A 15,876-nucleotide genomic window follows, 5' to 3' on the forward strand; every position below is an offset into this window, starting at 1 on the left:
AAATGGATAAAAACTGAAAACTTTCACTCTAAAATCAGGAACAAGACAAGGATGTCCATTTTCACCATTCCTATTCAATGTATTTCTGGAAATATTAGCCAGAGCAATCAGACAAGAGAGAGAAATAACAATAATAAAAATAGAAAAGGAAGAAGTTAAATTATCACTATTTACAGAAGACATGTTACTCTATAAAGAAGACCCCAAAAACTCCATTAAAAGACTACTAAATTACTAAACAAATGCAGCAGTCTAGCTGGATACAAAGTCAGTGCTCAAAAATCAATATCATTCCTGTGCATAAACAAAAAACTCACCAAGAGACAAATTATAGAAATATCACTTTTCACAATAGCATCTAAAAAAGTCAGATACTTAGGAATCAACCTAAGAATGTAAAAATATGTTGAAAATTATGCTATGCTAAAAAAGGAGATTGAAGAGGATATTAGAAAATGAAGGATATTCCTTGCTCTTGGCTAGAAAGAATGAACATTGTGAAAATGGCCAAACTCCCAAAACTGTTATACAGATTTAATGCAACCCCAATCAAAATACCATTGACATACCTCACAGACCTAGAGAAAACACTCCTAAAATTCATTTGGAAACAGAAGAAACCTAGAATAGTAAAGGCAATTCTGGGCAACAAAGGCAAGTTAGGAGGCATCTCAATTCCTGACTTGAAACTATACTACAAAGCCACAGTAATAAAATCAGCATGGTACTGGCAAAGAAATAGACCTGAGCATCAATGGAATAGATTAGAAGATGCAAACACAACTAGAAAGACACTCAGCCAACTGACATTTGATGAAGGTGCTAAACTTGTTCATTGGAAGGATAGCCTCTTTAATAAATGATGTTGGAAAAATTGGTTTTCCACATGCCAAAAACTGAATCTAGACCCATGCCTATCACCATGCGCAAAACTAAAATATAAATGGATCAAATATTGAAATATTAAAACAGAAACACTAAATCTACTGGAAAACAAGGTAAGTAGAAGTCTTGGAGACAAAGGAGTAGGTAGAGAATTCATGAACAAAATGCAAACTGCATTATTGATTTCCACTATGGAAATCACTATAGAGATTTCTCAGAAGACAAGGATTGGAAGTTCCATTCAAACAAGCTATTCCCCTCCTGGGTATTTTCCCAGAAAATATGAAAATGTCGTGTCACAGTGATATATGTGCAACTATATTCAGGGAAATACTTCAAGGAATCAAAAACTGGGATCTCATATTATTGAAAAATTTCTGTACTTCAAAAGTAATCATCAACAGGCTGAAAATAAAACCTACAGAATGGCAAAGAATTTTAGCCAGCAAGCCCTCAGACAAAGAACTTATATCCAGAACATATAAATAATTGAAAAACACTAAGCCCCCCAAATTCAAAGACCACCTCCAAAAATGGGCATCTGAGATGAACACACAGTTCTCAAATGAAGACATACAAAATGGCAAATAAATACATGAAGAAATGTTCGCCATCACTGGTCATTCAAGAAATGTAAATTAAAACAGCATTGAGATTTCATCTCACTGTGGAAAGAATGATTGCCATCAAGAAATTGATTGATAACAAATGTTGGTGAGGCTGCGGGGAAAAAGGAACACTGCTTCACTTTTGGTGGGAGTGTAGACTGGTGCAACCACTATGGAAATCACTATGAAGATTTCTCTGAAGACTAGGATTGGAAGTTCCATTCAATCCAGCTATTCCCCTCCTGGGTATTTTCCCAGAAAACCTGAAAAGGTCATGTCACAGTGATATATGTGCACCCATGTTCATAGCAGAACAATTTGTGATAGATAAATCTTGGAAACAACCAAAATGCCCAACACCTGCAGAGTGGATGAAAAAGATAGGGTATTTTTATACAATGGAATGTTAGCTATAAAAAGGATGATCTTGAGGCCTTCATAACTAAATGGAGGCAATTGAGACTATCCTCATAAGTGAAATAAATAGGAATCATATTTATCAAAATCACATTGTGTCTCTAGTGTAAAAAGTAGTAACAACTTTAAGAGTAATAAACTCAAAATATGGAATTGCTATTGTAAAAAAGAGGAAAAGAAAGTGCTCTAAATGATATAATGCATGTATGTTTAAGTGTGTAAGCTAGATAACCTTATTACTAAGATTTTGTTGGATGGTTGAGCAGAACTGTTTGCAGTCTCCCTGTTTCAATGTCGACTTTGTATGCTTTAATTTTGTAACTTGAACAACTATTTCTAAATTGGCAGTATGTAATTTATCAAGTAGTGATTGCTTACTGTTTTTTTTTTTGAAATTCTGTATTATTACTACCCTTTTTGCTTTTTTCTCTTTAAATAAATTTTTAAAAAACCCACATGCCCTTTATATGCAGAAATACCAAAAAGTATTACTGAATTAAGACATAATTATAAAAATCCCTTTTTTATATAGAAACTTTTAATTTTCATATTTCTTTTTGGTTTAACTGTTGGGATTGTTATCCATTTTCATTTTATCTAAGCTGAATAAAAAATTTAAAGTTTCTAAAATACAGATAATCTAAGATCTGAGTGTACATAATGATAAATTCTTAGGGAAACCATGAAATGGTAGTCCCTTAAATAATTTACTTTGCAATCTGAATATTCTTCATTGCCATTAAAACTGAGGAGTAAACATTCCACACAAACAATGAACTAACACAGTGCCTTATGTTCACTCAAGCATAATGCTAAGCAAATTAAATCAGATACGTAAGTTTAAATATTGCATATTTTCTCTGAAATGAGACAAAGGCGGGACACAGGGCTTTCTCAAAGAGAAGAGAATATCAAAGATGAGAGGAGCAGAGAGAAAACAGAGGAAAATGGGAATGGATACATGCTGTGTACATGGACCAACTCCACACAAAAGATGTAAATATTATTACGGCAAATGTGCTAATAAGAACAAAAACATTTTTTCATGAACTTATAAAATAATCAGATTATTTTCAATATTTGAGAAAGGGGTGCAATATGTCTCACTTACCCTCTGTAAATACTAATTGCATATATATTCTTCATATCTGATAATTATTAGATTAGGGTTTGACTTCTAATTTGACAGAAATATTGACATCAGTGTTACCAATTCAATATTTATACAAGATACTTAAGACAAATAAACAACTTAAATCAAAATACTTCGTTCAGTGTCCCATTGAACTGAAAAGAAAACAGAAAATTCTCAAGGGAAAATGAAGGCAAGAAACAAAGGAATCCAGAGCTTGAAAGAATGCCTGAGGCTGTTTGGAGGTTGAACTAAAGCTCACAGAGCCCCTCTCTGGTCCCCACCTCGTCTAGTACCTGGCAGGTGAGAGGGTGTCTTAGTTTCTTTCTTCTTGTTTCTGGCAGAATATACCTGAATTAAGGGGAGGAAAGGTTTATTTAGCTTACAGTTTGTTGAGGTTTCAGTCTGTCATTGGCTAACTGCAAAGCAGCATGGCACAAGGCAGAGGGGCAACAGTTCATGGCAGTGGAAGGCAGGAGAAGCAACAAGAGCGATCAAAAAGGGGAAACAAGCTTCTTTCTGCTCCTTCTGTCTTATCCAGACTGGTAGGGTTAGGGCAGTGCCAACCCGATGAGTGCACTGATTCAGCAATCACCCAGCCTTAACCCCAGCATGGCACTATGAATCAGTGATAAACTCTAGATTTAGTTAGGTCCAAGTAAGCCTTCCCACATGGGCTTTGGGAGGAACATGAAGGTGCAAACCACATCATTCCATCCCTGCCCCAAAGACTCAGGCACAACCCTCTATGCAAAGTCCTTCTCCAAGAGTTGCCAACGTCCTAACACATTAGGCATTGCTGAAAAGTCTACTCCTAACTCTTCTCTGATTTTTAAGGCAAACTCTTAGCTGTGAGACACTGTACAAATGAAAAGAAAGTTAAGCACTTCCAACACTCAAGGGCACAAGATGGACATTTCCATTCAGGGGATGCAAAGGAATGGGACCAAAGCAAGTTCAAAATCCAGCAGGGCAGACACTAAGTCCTGCAGTTCCATGTGCATCATACAAGGCAGTCTGGCAAGATGTGAGCTCCAAAGTGCATGTGTGGCTTTGTTTCTATGATACTTACCATGATTGTGGCTCCCATGACTCCTCTCTTGGGCTGGCTCTGCTCCCTCCTTGCAGTGTTCCTCAGATAATCCACATTCCTGGCTTCTCCAAACTTCTGGAGTCTCTACAGATCCTTTAGCTTCACAGTCACATATTCACACACTAGCATCTCAAGGGCACACTACTTGGCCTCTCAGGCCTTCTGAAATCTGGACAGAAGCTGCCTGACCCCACTACTCTGCCATTCCGCAAGCACCTAAAATCAGAAACATATGGATGATTCCAGAACCTGCCAGCAGCTGGAGCAGTAGCCAGCTTTCCCTTTTTCTTGGTTGTAGAGGTCAAGTGCCTGGATCACTGAGTACTCTAAATCCTATTCTGAGTAACAAATTCTCTAGGCTGCAGTTTTTCTGGAACACGGCACTCCCTGTGTCTTTCACTTTTGCAATTTTGACACTGCAGGAGTGGAGGGTGAAGTCCTGTGGCTTCTTATAATGCAGTCAGGTCATCCTTTCCATCCTCCTGTTCCTTCTCAGCAATCAAGTTCTCCTCTGTTCTCTCATTGCAGTCCACACACAGCTTTACTGGAACTTCCTTCATTATAAACTCACAACATTTTAAATCATTCTTCTGGGCTCTCTACTCTTGGTTCTTAACATAAGTCTGTATAAAAGTCCCCAGCAGTAGCCATGCCACCACCCCAACCTTAGACTTCCTTGAAATTTCTTTTGCCAGGTTATTGTCTTCCACCCTTAATCTTAGCCTTCAGGCAAAGCCTCATGCATAAGGTAAATGCAGATACACTTTATGCCAGCCACAACACACATCATCTGGAATCTAACAAACAGTGCTGCTTTCCCAGCAGAAACCTCCTGGGCCTGGTCTTTACTGGCATGCTTTCTATCAGCCTTCTTGTTTTCTGAGCTCCAACCAGAATCTTTCACTCAGAAGAGCCTGAGGTGTTCCAGCTCTACTTTATCAGCCAACATCTCTGAACTTTTCTGACCTCGTCGCATAAGCCATTTCCCAGGGCACCAGAGCCACATGGTCAGGAACAGACACAGCAACAGCTCCAGCCCTGACATCAAATTCATCTCAGTTATGGCCTTCTCATTGCTTAAACAAAACATTCAACACCAAAAGTTAAAGGAGGAAAGGTTTATTTAACTCAGTTTGTAGAGATTTCAGTCCATAATCAGCTGGCTCCAAGACAGAGTGAATTGGCAGAGAGACATTGCAGAGAAACCAAACTTTTCTTTCCTTAATTTTGGAAATCATGTATTTGGTCTTAGCAACAAGAGAAAAGTAACTAAGACAGAAGGTGACAGGGATTCCTGATTCCTGGGTCCTGTAAGCTCAAATCCCACATGGATGAGACATGAAACAGGTTAAACAAGTCCTCACACACAGCACACAGCACACAGCACAGCAGACCCACAAAGACATCTGTCCTCCTTTTTGTTATTGGATGAAGAGGAAAAAGATCTCTCCTGAGTCTGTTACTCCTCCCAAACTCAAGGAGATTTATGCTCGTCATTTATGCTTATCTGCATTTCGTGAGAAGATTCAAGCTCAACATTCATGACCATGTAGCCTGGACCTCTTGTAAAACTCTTCTAGGAACAGCAGCAGATAAAGCTGTATGAAGCATAAGCTCACAGTAATGATCACAACAGAAAGGCATGGGAACAGCAATCAAATAGCAGAGTGAATCTATTCTGGCATTAGATTTTGACATATATTTGAAATAAGTACTTTGAAATGATAAAGAATATAATGTAAAATCAACAGTATTTTAATTGAATAAAAGAGACATAGAAATAAAAGTTGCAAAACCTAAGTTAACAGAGTGGCTGGTTTAAACAGTAATTAGTCATGTCAGAGAGAATGAGTAACCTAGAGAAAGGATTGAAGAAATTCTCAAGGCAGCATTATTGAAGGTCAAGGAGAGAACACAGGTGGGAGAGGAGGTGAGTTCAGGGGAGAAACCATCACACTGCCTGCTGGGATTCCTAGATGGTGGGAAAATAAAGAGATACAAGACCAAGGACAGGAAATCCAAACATTTTGAGAATTTAAAATGCAAACTAAATGATCAGGGAAGACCTAGTGAATATCAATATGGAAAAAGAAAGGGCTCACCCACGGGTGGATGCAGTAGTAAACTCAGGATGCCACCAAGAGACTGAATCACACAGAACAGATTTTGTTGCCCAATCTTAAGCAAGTTCAGTCTTTCTAACAGCAATTATATAATCAATAGTCCAGTTATATTTGTGTTGAGAGTGATGGTTTTATTGTCATGAGAGGAAAAAAAACAGCAAAATGGACAAAGCTCAATTATTTCTTTAAAATAAAAATGAAATGAAAGACATTTTCATGAGAAAAACTACAACTGCTAAAATGAAGAAGCCAATCTACCAATAATCATATTGATTTGGTACATATCAGAGGTGGCAGTTAAGTAACAGTGGCATTATCTTGAATATAAAAGCTATAGGCTGATTACCTAGACTGTACCTAAATTTAGGTCAGAAAGGTACAGAAATAAGAATGTAGGTGCCATAGTAATTAAATACTAAGAATGACAGGAACTTAGCTAAATTAATATGAGAACTAACTAATCTTCAGAAAATATCTGTAACAGGAAATACACTAGATATGTATCATAGCCTGAAATGTAAGACAATTCTACAGCTTTATGAGCTGAATAACACAGCCCCAAGTTTATGAGGTGAAAAGAAAATTGACAGAACTATGAAGCAAAATTGAGAAACCCAGCATTTAAGTAAGTGATTTTGAAACACCTCTCCTGTGATTTGTATATTAAGTAGACTGAAAGTCAGTGAAGATACATAAAAAACAATCAAAAGGTTTGAATTAATGGGTATGAACTAACTACTACATTATTTTAAAGACATGTATTTCTGTTTTGAACACGTAGACAATGTTCAAAGCCTGTGCTCAAACTTAAAAATTGGTCTAAATATTTCCAGAGTGTACCTCAACAACCACAATTTTTACAATGGCAATTAATAAAACTAATAAAAAGTACATCTTGAAAACTAAGGTTTTATTAGTCTATTATTAGTCATTGATATTAACCTATCAATGAACCAACATGTCAAGAATATTTCATTTCTCTTCACCTATAACAATTTGTAAGAAAGCGTTTATTCGAGTACAATTTACCTGACCAACACAAAATATAGTTTTAGAAAAGTTAAAAACAATTGTGTCAGACTTTTAAAAAATTCTCAAACATTAATAGTAGATGGTGAATGAGATAAAATTGAGAAATGTGCCTCAAGCTTACCAAAAAGTGAAGAGGTATTATAGATGAGGAGCTCAATAGTGAGTCTCAAAACTAAAGTCCTCTGGAGCTTGTGAAAGCTCTTCCTGGGAAACAATGCTTTTGTGAACATGATCAAGGGAGATGAGTCCTGTGGCATTGGGGTGGTCTGCAAGTCAAATTGCCATTGTCCTCAAGTGAAGTGAGACAGAGGCACTGACCACAAGGCAGAGGAGAACCTGGAGAGATTGGTGTAACTGAGCATCACCTAGCACCTCTGATCACTGGCCAGAGCTAGAAAGTGCTAGGGATGCTTCCTCCTCAGCTCTCTGGAGCTAGTGTGGCCTGCCCACCCTCAGCATCAGACTTCTAGGATTCAGACTGCGAGGCACTGAGGTCTCATGCTTTGTGCCACATAGGGTATGGCAATTCATTATGAGAAACCAGTATGGAAGACTGCTCTCCTTTCAGAGATGTTCAGATTTAATAAAGTTCAACTAGATCCTGATGGCTATGTCTGTCTGTGCTGTGTGTTTGAGAACCATCACACGGACTGCACAGGGCTGCTCTGGGCCAGGGATCACAGACATTCATCATGGCAGGGGAAGTCTCGCCTCGCTGGACATAGTAAAATATTTGTTCATAATAAATGAGATGGCAAAACCAGAAAAAAAATACAACAATGAAACTGACAGTAGATAAATACAAGAGCGAATTATCATATTCTTACTTGATAGCAGATGGACAGAGATGTATTTTTGCCCAATAGTGAAGAAAGAAAGGGCACCTCATAGATGAACTCATTAAAAATGATTATTCAGCTTGCAGTGTGTCTTAGATACGTCTTTTCTCTTTGCTGATATGAAATACCTGACACCAAAGTTAAAGGAGGAAGGGTTTATCTAGCTCACATTTTATGGAGGTTTCAGTCCATAGTTGCCCGGGTCCAAGGCAGGGTGTCAGAGGAGAAACAATTCATGAGCAGAAGGAAGCAAAATAAGCAAGGGATAAGACAAGCTCTTTCTCCCCTTTAATTGTATCCAGGCTACTGTGATTAGGACAGTGCCAAACTGAAGCAGGAAATTTCATGGAATTCCCGACAAAACCAACAAGACACTGAGTTTAGGACCAGCATCTCTGCGAGGGCGCTGAACAAAGCTTTGCTTCCACTGTGTACTGTAACTTTTCTACTGGGCAATTTTTCATTGGAAATCAGCACAAAGGGAGATTACAGAGGCAAAGCAGTAAGTAAAGGGGCGAACAGGGGTTAAGGGGAACAGAGAGGTCACATGGAGCTTTCCAAGTCTGCTGTGTCCACTGATAGCACCTTACAGCTGTGTCTGTACCGAGCTGGCATCATAACCATCAATTTCCTCAGGAAGCTTAGCTGTGAAGTTAACTCAGAGTCACCCTGCTTTATCCTGAGAGGTGGTTTCCTCTTCAAAACCAATCACTGGGCTGGTTTAGTAATCGCACACCCTTAATTTGAGCCCCCTTCCTCCTAGCATTGCACCATGAATCAGTCACAACACTCTAGATGCAGCCACCTCTGAAGAAGCCTCACCTGTCACCACATGAGGCTTTGGGGGGACATGTGGACACAGCTGCACATCATACAGCTGTTGTCATGGGATCAGTGAAAACTTTGAGGTTAAAGTTTAAAAAGTTCAGCATTTAAAATAGAATGTACTTACAATTTCACAATAGGGAAATATCTATTTAATTTAGTCATAAACCTCTAAACTATGGGTTTAGTAGAGAGTTATAAGCTAAAGGACATAAAAATTAACTTACTTTCTCTATAACTTTTATAAAAGACAATGAAGCTGTACACTGCCAAGAAGAACTTGGTGAAAATATTACTTACTAATCAATTTATAGCTAGGATATATTTTTAAGACTCAATAATCAATAAGAAGTCAACAAATCATTAGAAAAAAAATTGACAGAAGGCATGAAGAAAAATCACAGGGAGAGATTTGTAACCTAATTATTTCCCAGGGAACTGCAAATTAAATCTGCAATGAAAAGAATTTTACATGGAGTAAACATTTAAAAGTTTTCATGTTGGAGAATTTCAGGCTTTGGTAAGGAAGTGGCATTCTTAGTATGGTTAGGAGCTTCTTGTGGCTTAGAAATTGGGAAACACTCACTGGGAAGGACCCCACTCCGGCCAAAGCCATCACACACATGTGGTCTGATCCCCTCTCCTGGTGAGGCCACAGGTACAGACACAGAGCATGGAGGGAGAACAAAAGGGGCTGCGACCACAGAGGGGAAGATGCTGCTGCTCATCGAGAGGTCCCCGAGCTGAAATGAGGAGCCCCGCACGACCCTGAACAGGGTTGCTGTTTACTGACTCCTACATGGACACAGAATTCTCAAAATGAACCAGGAAGAGGTATAGAAGAGATCTATCTATTAAGACCACAGTCAGGAGTGGCATGTGGGCATCCAGAGACCAAAACATCATTTTCTGGAATGGGAAATAGTTACCTTTCTCCTGACGGGGTGGCAATGTAGGGAATCGGTGAGTACACTGCTCCTGGTTCCTGGTAAAAAGAAAAAAAAAATGAGACTGTACCCCACAAGGAAACAGCTCCTTTTACAGGTGAAAGAGGTGAACCTTGTTGTTCACACTGGGTGATTTAAACTTGGGATGGCAAATCATTTGGAGATCGAACTGCAACCCAAAACCCACTTATTTATTGCAAAGTGCCAACACTGCAGCTAACTCTGAGCACCGGGGTTTCATCTTAGAACAGACAACTGTCACATGAGGTCTGGCGCTGGGAGACTTGGCTCCTAGGCCTACAGAGAAGGATCTGCATGCCCACTGCGGCCTGTGTGCATGGGTTTGCCACCATTGATCTAAATTCTTTGAAATTCTATGATCTATTCCTTTCCTTTATATTAGGATCAGGTTTCTGCCCTTTAATTTATCAGCTAAGATAATTCATGGACTTACAGAATCCTTGAGGAATTTTGACCATGATGGGTCTGGAAAGAAAGAAACATAATATAACCTAGGGAAAGGCACATGGAAAGTTTTCAGTTGCTTTGACTGGGTCCTGCAAGGTGTAGTCTTCCTAGAGGTACAGTGCTGAAAACAGTGACTTTCCTTGTTTCCTCCCTAGCTATCCATTTCATCTCTTCTGCCTCAGTGTGGGACTTTGGAGCAACTGAAAACCTGCAAGGCTCCGCAGCTCTCCAGCTCAGCAGGAGCAGGGCCTGCGTGTTTCTGAGCAGCTTGGTAAGGAAAAGTGGGCACAGGAGAGGGCAGCAGCTGCCCCATGGTAGGCACCCTCAGGAGAGAGCCTCAGGAGAGAGTGGGCCCCTGGAGTCTGGAAAGAATGGGACGGCAGCAGGGATGCTGCGAGGTGTGGTTGCTTCTGACCCAAGGACACAGCCCCTTCACTCGGAGGTCCCTGCAAAATGAGCACACAGCCTGGAACCCATTTCCTCTCTAATCCCCTTTGGGGATTCCCAGCCTGGGATTCCAGTAGAAGTCCAGGGAGAGGAACTGGAGTGGAAGAGAACTGGGTGAACCATGATGTCTGGCAATTTTAACATCCGTTGGTATAGAATCAAAGGAAACCTATTTTCTAAACCACTGGGACTCTGCAAAGTCAGGAGGACGAGCAGCAAGGTGAGTGTGTGAATACTAAGTAGGTGAGCCCCAGAAAAAGGAACCAGCAGAAATGACAGTGAGAAACAAGAGGAGGTCACCCAGGAGCGGGGAGAAATGTGAGGGGTGTTTTCTGAAACATTAATTTATAGTCATTTAGCTTGGGCGCTCTTGGACCTTCCCACTAAGTGTTCTTACTTTTTAAGAATTCTTTATTTTTTCTGCTAATTTTCTTTTCAAACTATTTTCTCTGAGCAGATTTAGTTTTCATGGAAACATACCTCATAGATTCTGACACACCCTCTTAGATCATGTTGTCTTATGAAGAAGATCAGACACTAGGTTAATATTTTATTTATATATAGCAGTTGTTCATGGTAATTTTACTACCAATCAGTTCACTAAACCATTTTTAAGGAATTCCTCAATATATTCAAATGTTAACATCTGAGAAGCCAGGCAATCATTAGTTGGAAGGTCACCTGTAGGATAATGCTGACTTCAGGACTGGGAATGTGCACCTGTATTTAGCGTGTTCAGCTCTATTTCACGGTGGACTCTGAGTGACAGGGTGAGTTCCTATTGGTTCTCAGCCTAGATTCTCCATCTAGATTCACTGAGTGTGTGAGTGTGTGTGCACGTGTGTGCGTGTGTGTGTGTGTGTCCATCAGTTGTTCCACTACCATTAACTGAGACTTTCTTTGCTTATTTTCAAGATCCTTTGATGAGGTGAAAGAAGTTAAGAAAGCTTCTTCCTCACTTTCCAAAGCAGTCTTATTTTAGAGGAGTTTCAGGTCGCAGCAAATTTGAGAGTGGGGGAAAGGAAAGTGGCTGTATTTGGTGTCTCTCCACGAGGCTCTTCTGCTGTCAGCATTGTCATCACCCAGAGTCCCCGGGGCACCCTGGAATGCGCCACACACATTCTTGGGTTTGTGCATGACACGCACCCTCCCACTGCACAAGTTCTGTGTCCCATGTTCCTCTCTTCTCTGTTTCTCTCCTCCTCTCTTACAGCTCCTGAAAAACCAAAAAATATTTATTATCTGTAATTGTGCTCTTTCCCAAAAGTCCTAAGTTGGTCTTTTGTATCAAGTAACCTGTTAAGATTGGCTTCTTTCTTTTGAAAATTTGTAATCAAAATTTCTCCATGTTCTCATGACTGGAAAGTTCATTTCTATCTAGCACTTGATAACATTCCATTCCCAGTTTATTAGTCCACTCATCACATGAGGGAAACCTTGATTGTTGCCAGACAGGCAGTTGGGAAGGAAGCTATAACATACATCTGTGTGAAGTTTCTGTGGTCCATTCCAATGTGAAGAATCCTGGGGACCCACGGGAACAGTGTGCTCAATTTTATATGGAACTATCCAGCCCACTGGCAAAGTGGGTGTAGTCTTTTTCATTCTCATGGATGACAAGGGAGAGCCCATGTCGAGCCAAGTCCTCCTGAGCCTTTGCCATCAGTGCTCTGGATTTCAGCCTTTCTAACAGGTCTGCAATGTGATTTTTTGTTATCTTATTTTTTTTTCTTGATAATAGAGGATGTGGAGTATCTATCTACTCAGTGTATATTTCCTGTTTGTATCTTGTGTTTTTAGTGAGGTGTGTATAAGAGTTATTGGCTCACTTTTCAGATTTTGTTTTTACTGTATTACTGATTAAACGGAGGGTCTTTGGAGTGAGCTACTTTCCCGGCGTGGTCCTTATTTTTTATCGTGTGATGGGGTTTTGCTAAGTCACGAAGTTTCTGGACTTCATTATCTGGTCCTCCTGCCTCAGCCTACAATCCTCTGGCTGGTATATCTTGAAATTTTTTTCCTGCAGTTTGTAGAAAATATTTCTTTTGCTGTTTGCAGAGAAGTTACTAATTTTCATGAAGTCCAAGATTTCAGTTGTTTATTTCATGGATTGTGCATTTGATACTGATTCCTAAAAAGTCATTGTCATTCTTACGACTAGTTAGGGTTCTCCTATGGTATGTCGTAGGAGTTTTATAGATTTCATTTTACTTTAGATCTATATTCCATTTTGAGATAGATTTGATAAAATTTGTAAGTTCTGTGTCTACAGTATTTGTGTGCATGTCAGTGTATGTGGGTGTGTACCCTGTTGTAGCACCATTTGCTGATAAAATTGTATTTATTCATTTATCAGGAATACATTGATTTTACTCATGCGAGTCTACTCCTTGTTTCTTATTTCATTCTGTGATCTACTTCTCTATTTTCATTCAATTAAAATAGTAAATCTCACACTTTTATTATTATAGATTGATGTAAGTTGAAGTTGGATGGTGTTGGTCTCCACCTTCATTCCTCTTCAGTGTTGTTTTGTCTGTCGTCAATCTTTTGCCTGTTCATATAAATTTGGAATTACCTAGATTATATTCATATAAGTATAACTGGCTTAATTGTATCCACTGAAGTTTTCTTTAGTTTATAATTTCACATATATTTCACCCAGAAGATTTGTGTGACATATAATATGCGCAACCCTAGGAAGGTGTTATATTGTAAGGATTGGTAGCCAAACTTGGCTTACTTTCTGGCAGCAGTGCACTCTCACTGGGAGGAAAATGACCAGGGAGACTTATATTTGCAAGTACGGTAGAAGAGTATCACACATGCTCTATCAAGGTTGACCATGTAGCCCGGAGGTCCACCGTGGGCCCAGTTCCTGTTCTAGTCTAGAATTTCCCTAGGCTTTCTCAGTGTTTAAAGGTGGAGTATAAGACCAGATTGGGGTTGGGTTCAGAAACTTCCATGATTTGTAGGAAAGGGATACCTTGAGGGTTGTAGGAAGGGGGTACCTTACGGGTTGTAGGAAGGGGGTACCTTAAGCAGAAAGGACCCCGAATGATTCTGTGACCCAGACAACTGCTGCGGATGCCTTTGCTCACCTAGCTCCCCAGCACATGTGGCACTTCCTTTAGGTTAAAAGACCGTTCTTCTGGACAAATGTTGCTGACTTGGGACGTGTGTTTTCCTGACATATATGGAAGCAGTGTTGAAGTCACGGCTGCTAAAGTGTTGACTGCATTAGTAAAATGTCACAAGCAGTTAAGCGATGCAGTTTTGTATCAGTGAAGTCCGATAATTTCCTTCTTATTCAGTTTATTGAGTAAAATGATGCATTTGGATTTCTTTGTGTTGAATGTAAAAGTAGTCTAAGTGCTACCATAAATTAAGGTAAAAAACTTCAGTAATGCAAATGAAATTGTTTTTGCAGTGATAATAAAATTACAAAATTTAGTGGGACACAGTCGCACGGGACAAACTATGTTCTTCCTGAAATTAGTTACTTATGAAGTATAAATGTATATGAGTTGTTCGTGAAACATACAGAATTTATGCTTTTCCCCAAAATAATGGGAATCTATTTACTGAGGAACTGAAAACACTGGAACTAAGCATAGCCAAAAAAGAAATAAACAGAATATCCTCTCTAGGATATAGCCTGGCTTGTAGACACATAAAGGCCATGGATTAAACAGCAAAATAAAAGATAGATAATAGGGATGAGGAGATAACTAAAGGGAAGGCGATCAATAAGTGATGGAGGAAGGAAGGGAGGGAAGGGAAGCAAAGAACTAAGATGTGTGGTGGAGAAGCAGCAGCTCCCACGCAGGACGTGTTCCTGACTATGGCAAACATGGGCTCATAGCAACTTTAATAAGTAGCGACATACTCAGTGCTAAATAAGTGAATTTGAAATTGTATGATTGATTTTCTGAGCCTTACAACTTCACTGACTATGTAAAATCAGCCACTTATATAAACAAGCTGCTATATAAATTTATATATTTGCCTGAAGCTCGCTCTCTTTTGTTCTTGATGAGTTCTCCCTTAGGAATAAAGGCTTTGGAAACCATGGTCTCCCTTTTGGTGTATATAGGTTCCTCTGTACCCTAGGTGATAATCCACAGCAAAACTCCTGCTTGGCAAGAAGCCGATCTATCTTCTGAAAGGGGGGAGAAAGATAATGTAATAAAGTTGAGGAAAGACCTGAACATTATATTCATTCCTTAGACAGAAAGATGTGAAGAACCTAATCCTAACCCTACATAACTAAGGCTCTGGAAACAGATTCTCTGAACCTTCCAGCCCCTCAAACAAGACAAGACTCTGTGTGCTGCTCTAATGCCCATGTGACTTTGAGGTGACACCAAGTCACAACTGATAGGGGCTCAGCTCTGCAACCCCAAGGGTTCTCTCAGGTGACATTATCTTAATATGGACTCTACAGTCTAAAGGATATGAGTAGATTAAGAATATTTGAAGGAGCTGGTGTCAGCTTGTAACTTTGAGAATTAATTTTTCATTATGACCCCAGTTCATCTAGATTTCGATTTTGCATAAACTCTTGCCCCAAAAGCAAAGTTTAGCACTTAAAGGAAAAAGTTGTCATTTAGTGAATAACAATAATAAATATCAAGTAAATATCTTCTACTTGCAGATGGAATCTGTCTTTATAGGTGGTTACTATTTAATTTAAACTGTACTCAGAATTTGTTGGCGGCCACAAAATCATGTCAAAGAGTGCTGGGGGAAGATCCTGTGATGTCATTAAACCTGAGCAAAACCCTCTGGCACCACTGGATCTGTGTGGGAACATCCCATAATATGCAGCACAGTTACTCCTGGACAGTGCTGGACCCAGGCTTTCTGTGCATGCCTCTGACTTTCCTCACAGATTCCTTGTGAGTTCATCCTTTCAATGCACAGCTCCCCAAATGCACATTGTACCCCAACTATAGATGAGCTCTCCTGGTGAAACCCACACTGCAGCTTCCTTACTGAACTTGACTCACACATGAAGTAAAAAACCAGGGAGGCTTTTAAGCATGGCTTGTCCTGTC

Source organism: Cavia porcellus, unplaced genomic scaffold (genome assembly GCF_034190915.1).
Source record: "Cavia porcellus strain 051 isolate PalLab524CR breed Dunkin Hartley unplaced genomic scaffold, mCavPor4.1 scaffold_24, whole genome shotgun sequence".
Lineage (NCBI taxonomy): Eukaryota > Metazoa > Chordata > Mammalia > Rodentia > Caviidae > Cavia > Cavia porcellus.